This window comes from Tauraco erythrolophus, chromosome 5 (assembly GCF_009769465.1).
Source record: "Tauraco erythrolophus isolate bTauEry1 chromosome 5, bTauEry1.pri, whole genome shotgun sequence".
Taxonomy (NCBI): Eukaryota; Metazoa; Chordata; class Aves; order Musophagiformes; family Musophagidae; genus Tauraco; species Tauraco erythrolophus.
The window spans coordinates 13,534,715-13,545,649 of NC_141469.1; positions in this window are offsets into that span (position 1 = coordinate 13,534,715).

Below are 10,935 nucleotides of genomic sequence, written 5' to 3' on the forward strand. Positions count from 1 at the left end.
TTGGCTTATAGGTCTTATAGCAGACAAGTTTTTGACACATGGTTATGGAAAAGTACTCTGCCAGCCAGAACTCTTACTTTATTTCCCCCTCTGGAGCCTTCTTCCTGGTAGGAAAAATCTCATAAAAGTTTAAAAATCCATTTTCTGCTGAAGCTGTCTTATTTTCCTCAACTCTCAGCTATCTAGCAGTGATCTGAGATGTACAAACTCCTCCCTCACACTCCTTCAGTCCTACAAGCGTGACTGATTATATCACGTGTTTCAGTGTGTGTCAAAGAGACGTTCACGAGATGAAGCCGTTTACCTGCCCTTTTTGGGTGCTGTAACGTCAAAGATACTCCTGTGAAACATCTTTCAGAGGCCAACCTACCTACACCCTCATCCAGCTCATCTATAAAGAATGAGCCATTTTTAAAGCAGAGGACTAAAAGAAGAAGGAAATTGCACATGCTCATTTTTATCCCCAGCTTCCAACTTTGCAGGTGATCCCTGTTTCTGCCCAGCACCATCCTGTTGCTCGGCCAAAGCCTGAGCGACTGACAGTGCTGCAGCACAGCTCCATGGGCAGTTTGCTAGAGTTGAATCCCAGAGCTTCCGAAGAATCCTCTGGCAAAAGGAAAAGGTCAAAGGGACTCGCAGATCATGCTGCTTGTTTGTTTGTTTCTACAAAGCCCTTGCCAGTGTTTATTTACCCATCTGAAAACGAGGATTAATTTTCAGCACTGAGTGAGGACTTTTAAGGCTATGACAAGTCTGCTGAAAGTGATCTCATTTCAAAAGAAGTCGTGGTGAACGAGATGTTTTACTGTAAAGGCCTTGTTAGTGTGCGTGTGTGCTGTGCACAGCTGTGTGATTTTGTGTCACTTGATTAAGCTCTCACCCCCCTGTGTTACTCAGAGGCTTTGGTTTTAGTCGTGTAAGCGTCTGTGTCAGCCTGAGAGGAAGCCGAGCTGATCCACACAAATAATGCTGGACTTGTGTACTGTAAAAAGCACGACTAAACTCTATTCAGAAACTTTCTGACACTTGTCAACAACGAGAGGGGTTCCCGTCTGCTTCCAGTTTTGCAATCTGTCCTTTCTGCGGGATGTGCAGGGTTAATGTGTAGCTTTCCATTAAAACGTGATTCAGTAACTGGTACCGATCATCATTTCTGGGAACTGTATGTCCTTCTGGGACCAGTCAGCGAGAACGGGGACTCTGGTGCTCCTTTAAAGGTGCCTGCACACGCAGCTCCAGCTGCTGAGTGCTCAGCTCACAACGCAAACTCTCTTCTTGCACAGAATGTCCTGCTGTTTCCGGTAAGCTCTGTCTCACAGTGCAGCAACTGCAAGTCTGTAGGTGCAGTGAGTAGGCTCGTTCTTGGCTTGTCTCTGCATGGACCAGTTGTAAAAATAAACAAGGCGATGCACAGGTGTTTCAGAGAGCAGTAGGGGTCAGGAGAGAGAAAAAAAGACTCCTCCTTCCTGAGGATGTATCTGTAACGTATTAAGGCAAACTCAGTAAAGATCTGATGGGGTGGGACAAAATTTTGTCTAACTACATCATGTTAACACATTCACCAAATAGCACTTGCCCTCTTGAGACCCAGTTGACAGTTCAGTTCGTGCAGCAAGACCCCAGTGTACAAACGACGGCTGTGTACGCGCATGGCCGTGGAGCCGGACCTCGGGCTCTGAGAGGTAAGGAATCGTGGCTGTCAACAGATCACGCAGCAAGCAACAGAATGGCAGCCTGATGTCACACAGGATGACTAACTGACGTGGTTAATGTGTACATGTGCACATGCAGCTGGATACTATTCTAAACTCTTGTCTCTACCACAGTGATTTTTGATAATCCATTCTGCCTCCGTTGAGAAACGGATGGGGATGCTTAGCACTTGCGTTTTCAATTGATAGAAGTAACATGCCATAAGTGTGTGCAAGAAACATCCCAAACATCTATTCCTACAGCAAATCAGGTTTTTATAACCGCATCTTTTTAAAGACAGCTGACAATAAAAGTTGCGTACTCAGTTACATCACGAGCTAATTCTGTCAAAGTGTCACAGAATGGAGGTGTGCCGTCTTAAGCTTGCTTTCTCTACATATGTCCCTTTTTTTCAGTGATTTTCAGCAGGATCACTCTTTCCAGAAACTAGTCTGACTTGCTAACAAAAGAGAAAGGCAGGCGAGGGTAAATGTGACACTCACTCTCTAATCACATCCTTTCAATTCATTGAAACAGATGCTGTGCAGACCTCAACAAAGCAAAAATAACTTCTTCCAGATATTTCTAGGGGCATGGCTAGTGTTTAGAATGGTGTTGCCAGAAGAAACAAAGAACCTTTATGTTTTTATTTAATCTTTGGTCTAAAAATCTATTTTAAAATGCCCAAGAAAGTCTAATGCATACGTAAGTACTGCGATAGGTGAGTTAGCAAAATGCAGCTGTGAATCTGCGCAGCCCTCAGCTGCAGCTGCGTGCGCAGAGTCCATGTGGAGTCGGATTCGTTCTAGCCACCAGCAGGACAATCCTGTGGGACACTGCTTTGCCGTAACTTAAACTCTCCATGCTGTTGTTGAAAACACCCCTTGACAACACACAACTTATTTGGCATCGCATGTTAGTGGGGACCGGTGTTGCCCTCCTATTGCTCACACTCCGAGGCAGGCAGGGTCTTTGAGCCAACTACTTCACATCAACCAGCCTTGGACAGAGTTTTCCCTGGCAAGTTTTTTTCTTCTATATACACAAGCCTTCTCTGGAAATTCTCAGGGCTGTTCTGATACTGTGCAAACCCGCTGTTAGATCAGCTATGCCCTGCAATGGCAGAAAATCAGCTGCGCGCGCACTACCTGCTTTCAAACACTGCTGAGAGCACTTGCTACTTTTTTTCTTAAGAGTGATGCTGCCAATGTAGTGGTGAATGTTTTATGCACCCATCTAGTGCTGACAGAAGGGCTGCATGCAGATCAGTTTGCACTGGGAGGCATGCGATTCTGTCAGTGAAGCCATCAAAATAAGCCCTCTGCTCAGAGTGCCCGTATCTTGTTAGCAAGGACATCCACGCATCCGCCTGCACAGAGACAGTGCTCCAAATAACTCAAAATTTGGGTTAACTCTCAGTCTAAAGCAGATGCTGAATCTCTTTCTTCCTCTGAAACGCCGGGTTGGCAATATCACCGGACCTGGAGGCAGATAAAACGCTCCTTTGATGAGGGATCTATTCTTGGCTGTGTGACAGACTCCCCCAGGGAGCCTGCTACAAGTCATTTCAGGCAACGCTTTCCACAACATTTTACCCCGGCTCAGGTCTACTTCCTGTCATTGACTTCTGCTTGTGTAGGAGTAAACCACTTCTAAGTAGTCCTGAAATCCCTACGCTTAACCCTCCTGCAAGCCTGACAAGCCTTGAACTTGACGTGCTTCTCACTGGCTGTAAAGCTACTCTCCCTCTCCACACCTCTCACATGCCATAGGTGCAAAGGTGTAGGATCCCATCCACGTACCTGTTTCGAAGCTAAATTAATGTTTGTAAAGCATTAACATCCTCAGTTATATAAACCTGAAGCCCTGCTCGTAGCTTGGAGCTTCTTTGGCTGCAGGCCTATCCAAAGAGTGCCAAGGGATGGGGAGGGCAGATACACACTCAGGGAGATGCATACCTCTGCTGAGCTTTCACCTGCCACCTCTTTTATCTTGGTCAGTCCCGTTCCATTAGTTGCCCGCTACCGTGAGCCACGCCAAGTGCTGCACTGATACATACCTCACTGTTCAGGAAGCTTAGGGCCAGCCTTGGTAATTCCGCTGGCCAGCGCTTCAGGGAGAACTGGCAGTGTAACTCATCAAATGAACTGAGTCATTCTCCATGCACTTCCTAGAAGGATTATGACCGATGGTAATTGCTTGTAATGAACAGGCACCCATCTTTTCCAAAAGATTAACTTCCATTGCACGGGGGTGAGGTAATCTGCACAGGTTTATATCATACTCCTTGCTTATGCCCAGCTCAATTTTAAGAGGGATCTCCTTCCTCAAAAAAAGCTCATAAAATGCCTAGCTCTTGTCTTTTTTTCTAAAGCCCCAGTGGTTTTGTCAGACAGACGCATGGCTACAGCAAAAGGTTATTTCATGTATAAAATGCAAAATAACAGGCTTGATAGCCCTTGGAGTAGGGAGAGGGCTCTGTTGGCCAGGAAGGAAGCTGTTCTGGGGAGGCGGAGGTAAGAGTCCTGCGTACCATCAGAAAGGCCACTGCACAAATATGGGAGAGCTGCAAACCTTGACCGTGCAGGAGGGATAGATTAACACACACCATAGCTTGTTCTGGCCATCCTTCCTCCTGAGCACTGCGCTGATACACATAAAGACAAATGTTCTTTGAGGCGCTTGTCATGGGTGGGACCTTCTGCTAACTTGAAACAGGAAAGTTGGTATAACTTCTGGAGCTCCTGATCTCCTTCTTTTAGGATGCCGAAAGCCAGCAGCTACCACACATTCACATGCTCACTGCCGTCTCTTCTCCAGTGTCCCACAAAGCAGAAGCTGGAGCACAACTCTTAGCACGCTTTTGCAATCCTACATGGCATTCACAGCTGTTTTGCTACAGAGGAGGGAAAAGGGGCCCAAGAAAGCTGGTTAATATTCAAGGATCACCTCTTAGAATCATAGAATGGTTAGAGTTGGAAGGGACCTCAAAGATCATCTAGTTCCAGCCCCCCTGCCATGGGCAGGGAAACCCTCCACTACACCAGGTTGCCCAAAGCCTCATCCAACCTGGCCTTGAACACTTCCAGGGATGGGGCATCTACAACTTCTCTGGGCAACCTGTACCAGTGCCTCACCACTCTGAGTGAAAAAGTTCTTCCTTATATCCAATCTAAATCTCCTCTCTTTCAGTTTAAATCCATTTCCCCTTGTCCTATCATACGCACCCTTGTAAAAAGTCCCTCTCCAGCTTTCCTGTAGAAAACTTCCTGTAGGAGCAGTGCATCCCAACAAAGAAGAAGTTGGGCAGGAACACCAGCAGGCCTGCATGGATGAACAAGGAGCTCCTGGACAAAAACACAAAAAGGAAGCCTTCAGAGGGTGGAAGCCAGGACAGGGAGCCTGGGAGGAATACCGCGAAATTATCCGATCAGCCAGGGTAAGCGCAGGCGTAAGCAGCAACCAGTGCCGGCTGCAGACGCCACGCGCGGATGTTTGGTGCCGCTGGAGGCAGTTACTAATGGTTGCAGATCCGCGTGCCCAAGCAGCTTATCAAATTATGCTTGGGCCTACATCCCCCTCCGTAATCAAGGCTCTGCTGGCAGTTCCAATTACAAACTCTCTCTACCACAGGTTAATAACTAAGCTGTAAGCGGTCAGTCTACGGCAGCACGCTGTGGCAGCAAAGTCTGGGAGCATTTTGTTCTTAAAGCATGTGTTGTTTCTATGTTTTTTGTTTTTTTTTTTTTTTTTAAGAACAGAAATTGCAAATAGCAAGAGAAACACTTTAAAAAACCAGCTAGGCTCATAAAATGGAAATCTGACCTGCTTTATGAAAGTTATTTCAGGATTTTTGCATTTTTAGTTTTAAAACGCTATCATTCACCGACTGCTTGCTGCGTATCTCGGTGTTATTACCTGCTTCCCGACTATCACAATGGTCTGACAGTAAAGTCAGACTAAGAACAAAAGAGTTAATGGATAAGCTATCACATGTTGCTGTTTCTATCGAGTCTAGTTTCGAAAAGAGTCTATGCGTTTATTAGGCAAACTGACTTTCAAGTACAGTGTAAGGTGACCCATCTTGCCCCCCCAGCCCCCCTCTTGCTGCCTGGCTGGTTTGTGCCTTCGCTCACATGAACCCTGGCAGGCAGAGAACAGAAGTCACGCACCAGCACATGCAAGTGGTTCCGATTATTTCAGCAACCTGTTTTCCTAACAGTTGTTTGGGGCCGTGGCTTTTCCATCCTGAGAGATTAAGCGTGGAAGGTGACCCACACACGAGGCCTTTCTGCCTCCATGCAGACACACACACGCACGCACAAGTGTACTGCTCTGCAGTAAGGATCAGGACTAAAGTATTTAAAGGATCAACCTAATGAGCTTTGGAGATTCCCTAAGTTATGGTGTCTCTAGAACATGCTTATTTTTCCACTCCTAGGAAGTGCTGGAGCAATTACAGAGGGAGGTTTGTATTCAGACTAGTGAACATAGACTTCAGTTTGTGCTAAATCTCAGTATTTGCCTGAAATATTTAATAGGAATAAAACAACATTAGTGTTTTGCCACTGGATTCAATAATAGCAGTGGCATCTAATTAGTTCCCGTCACCAGAGGGCATTGGAGGACAAGCTGATTTTTAGAAAGCACGGGGTCCCTATCCCTTCAGTTAAACCGGTGAATATTAATGAAGCCAGCGGGCCTGAGACTTCCCTCCTGTTGATGCAAAACGAGCAACTCTGGCACGAGCAAATGGGGAGCAGGGCCCTGGGTTTGCCCCATGCAGAGCTGCAAGCTCAGGGGCACCTCCTCGCCTGCCCCCCTGCAGCTCTGTGTGCATTGAGCACAAATCAGGAATGTGATCAAATGGCGCTTTGGAGGTTGCCACGCAGCCAAGCCACGAGTGTGTTGGGATGGCTCCTGAGGTATCAGCCGCTCACCAGTGAAAACATGCCAGTCCTTGGCAATCAGCCTCTTGGGTCCCCGAGTGTGGTGCAGTGGGGTATTTTGGAGGAGAGAGCGTAAGAGAAGCAAACAAAGCACCTGGTGACCTTCCTCCTGGAAGGAGCTGAGCAAGGGGCTGGGGGGTGAATTCAAACCAGCAGTCACGGCTCCCCAGCCTGGGCCAGCTGTCTTGTAATGCACCTACAGCGTACATGGAGGCTATGAGGCTCTTGTAGGCTCCAGCAATTTCCTTCCAATTCCTAGTCTGATTCATGAAACTCATTTCTATGTTAAATACAGGCTTGGAGGTAGAACAGGAGAGGATTTTCTTCGACTGTCTCACTTGACTGAAGAGTACCTCTTTAGATTAGCAAGGGAATAAAACCAATCTAAGCCTGGAAAGAGCGTGAAAAGTACTCACTCTGTCTGGTGCCAAAATGGCAAATCTATTTCCGTTAGCAGAAAGAGATACCGTCCATTAGAATCAAACAACGAGGCTTTCTACACGTTATTAACGCTCTGCTTTTAAATGGGAGGGAGCAGGCCAAGTGGCCCTCATCTCTTATCACTGTAAAATAACGATGCTCATTTATAAACTACGACTGTGGCAAATTTATGCCCCATGTCAGATCCCCAAGGCTATGAGATCATTGACTTCAACTAGAGAGTGAATACTGCTGCGTAGCAGTCAAAGGCCTTTAAGTCTAAGGCAGGGGTTCTTGTGCTATCCAAGCAGGGTCAGCCCAACACCTTAACGATAACGTTCCAGATTATATCAGGCAATGGTTTAATTTGGATCATATTCTACTACCTTGTTTTTAATTTAGACATTTTTTTTTTTTTATTCCAGTTCTCGCTTCACTTGATCCTTGCAATACGCTAGGCAAGTGCAATGATCAAGTGAAAGAGGGAAAGCAATGGGGTGTGTTACTTTGTTTGCTGTTTCAGATGTAAAGCCTTGTCAACTATACGAAATACAATAATCAATGTATGGACCTTTCCAGCACATCACATATTCCAAAGGTAGCATGTATATGTATCCAAAAATGCTAACTCATTCATTTATCTTTAAAAGCCAGGTGGTCTCCAAAAAAATGAGTACTCAAAAGTTGTCACATTGACGTTGTTGCGGATCACAGGAAAAAAAAGGACCCACCTTAAAGCCCTTACAGAGAAGGCTTCCAAGTTGTCCGTGAAGTTTAAAATACAGGGGATCTGCCATGAGTTCATGACTCGTGTTGATACTGGGGCGTGCCTCAAAACAAAATGCATCTCACTGTCTGTCCTGTATAAATTGCCTTATGCTTCTCAAAGCTTATAATCTGGAAAGAGACAATTTCTCATGAGTACTACATCCTTAAATTTTTTATATAATTAACAGAACAGATTCAAAATTACAGAAAGCAGGGATTAAACAAAGCAATGTATTTGTTGGAATACCTGGGTTTTTTTTGCACTGATCTGAACATTTTCATTAATGTGCTTAGCAGGAAAATTATTTCAAGCAAGGCCACAGTTTAATTTATTTTGAAACTTAATTTTTGCGTTTTAAACCAAGTTAAAATATATTTCTTCTCCAAGTAGACGTAGTGTTTTAATTTCAAAAATAGAAAAACGCTTGGAATATTAATCCTTTTTACCAGTTAAAGAGTTGACCTCCTTCTGCTCCCCTTTGGGGAAATGCGGGATTTGAAGTGATACGTAAAAAGCAGAACCAAAATCTTAAAATAATACTAAGCTAGCAAATGCCAAAAATGAACTTTTGATTAAGAAATAAAGCTGCAATAATGCCTATAGGAAATTAAAATGGGATACATTTCCAAAATGACCTGAATTGCATTTGTTTGCTTTTGAATTAGCGTAAATCATGAATGATACTGAAAAAATACCACCTGAAGTATATTCCAGTATTCTCTGCCCGTGGTCACGCTATACCTATATGCATTATTTCAGCCTTTGAGTGTTTTTTAAGAGAACACAGCTCATACAACCATGCCCACGTACGGTAACGCGCACGTAGTTCTAACCACTGGGGAAACTGAGCAGAATTTATGTGTTGATGCACTTGAAAGTCAAGATAGCGGAAATGCCACTTCCCTACCTGCAACGCCAGATTGTGGCAGGTAGGCATTCCCCTACCAGTTTGATTTATTGCTCTATTTATTTTCCCCAGTCATTTTTCTTTTAGATTACTGGAGCAAGGCTTCCTAAAGGAACAGTACCAGTCAGAGAAAATGGACCAAAACTTGCTTCTTGGTCCTCCTCTAAGGCAATGCTGCCTGCTTCCCTCAACTCAGTGCTTACGAAATACCTCACACCAACTCCTGTGTGCTGATGCTTTTCCATAGCTTCAGCAAAGGACCCACAGCCTCTCGTGTCCTCTTTGCTTCCTTCTCATTTGGAGATGCAGGTGAGGGAAATTCCAACATTTTCCTTGCAAGTGACGAGAAAAATTTCTGTGAGCTTCCATTGTCTCCGAGGGCAGTTCAATAACTTGTGGAAGCAGTAAACCGGTCCTGTGAGACGGGTCACACTACATGGCTTGACCACTTGAGCTGTCCCTGGTCAGAAAGAGCAGCTATTGCATGAAGCACTTGTGTGTAGCTCCCATGAGTTCCCAGAGGAGACATCATTTTTCTGGCAAGGGAGGCAGCCAGGATTGTAGAGGAGAATGTTATCAACAGGCTAGGGGCTACAAGTCTGTCTGGGGTTCACGACAAATTCTGAGAGCAGAAAGTAAGTTTGCTGTTGCCACATTTTAAATTCTTTCTTGCTTTGTCCTTTCTATAACACACGTTGACAAGTAAAGCGGCGTCACACTGAAGTTGTCACCGTGCCTGTGTCACGGGCAAGGACTGCGTTGCGTAAGGCACCAGCAAGCAAAGGAGACCAAGGGCAGGAACAGTTTGCACACGCTATTGATTACACAAAGAAGAACCAGGCTGCTGAAAACCAAGGAAGCCCAGTGCGTAACACTCATTAGGAATAGGCAGAAATGAGACGTGTTATATTTCATATCGATACAACATGTAATGTGCAGTTTCCCACAAGCATCCCCTTCCTCCTCAGGAAAATAACTAATGGATTTTAGGAGCTGAGGGGGCTTTTTGTGTCGGAGGGGTGCGAGAGTGCTGTGGAATGGATGGAAATACGATTGCCGTGCGCAGCAGGGAGAAGTGCTGCACGCTCATGTCAGAGGCCTCGGATCTCAATGGAAGATATTTATAACTCTGCCTCTGAAGAAGATGAAAGTAGTTCTTATGCTGAGAAAGGGAACAAAAAGCGCCACCTAAAAATAAACGTCCCAAGTCAATGCCACCTATTTCTACATTCCCTGTTTCAAAGCTGGTTAAATGAACTATATCGAGAAACATTTGGGTTGTTCAAAGAGTAATAAGGCCATTCTGGAATTGGAATGGCTTTTACTCTGCTAATTTATCAGCAGTTTTCTGTATTCTGCAATGTCATCTCTCACTGAGTTGAGAACAGCAATTCAGTCAGCACAAGGATGTTAGCTGATCCAGACAGTGACCAGGCTAAGGTGACCAGTGAAAGTACACATTAATTGCACTCCCATGTTACTTGGTTTAACTCCTGCAAGCCTCTGTATGAGCATTACCAGGTTATGCTTTCAGCTGACACTCCTTCCCTGCTTCTATTTCCACCAGAAAACCCAGATGGCTTTGCAAACCGAAGACCACCGAAAACTACCCGTGGCTGGGCTATGCTCATTCAAGAATTTCAAAGCACTCTCCAAATGACTTTGCAGAGTTTCACAAAATCCCTTGTTTTGTGAGCTATTGCGTCCACCTGGGGTGGAAAGCCGCTGCTGAGTAGGTGGAGCTGGGAAACTCTCTCATGGCTCTCAGTTTGACCATGGTGCAGTCTGTGCTTAGAAGTGGTGAAAACTTAAAAAAACCCCAACCAAACAATGGCAACCAAAAAAAACCCCCCCCCCGAAAAACTCCAAACCCCGTATACAATGTGCCTTTTCTCCTAGTCACTGTAAATTCAGGAAAGAAATGGCTGACAGTGGGTCATTACTGCAGATCACTTCTGTCCTGGTTTGATTTCAGACAGCTCCCTCCTAAGCAACCAGCCCCCATAGGCTACATGAGCCTGACTTGGAGCTTGTTTTCTTTCTCTGAGGAACAGCTGGGCCATAGTGTCCTCTTCCTTCTCTACTGCTGCAATCCCATAGAAATGCAAGCTGCCCCCTCCTTGCAGGTATACTTGCTCTCTGTTGTAGTGCCTTAGTACTGGGCCTTCATTTCTACAAAGATCTTCTTTTCAAGGCCT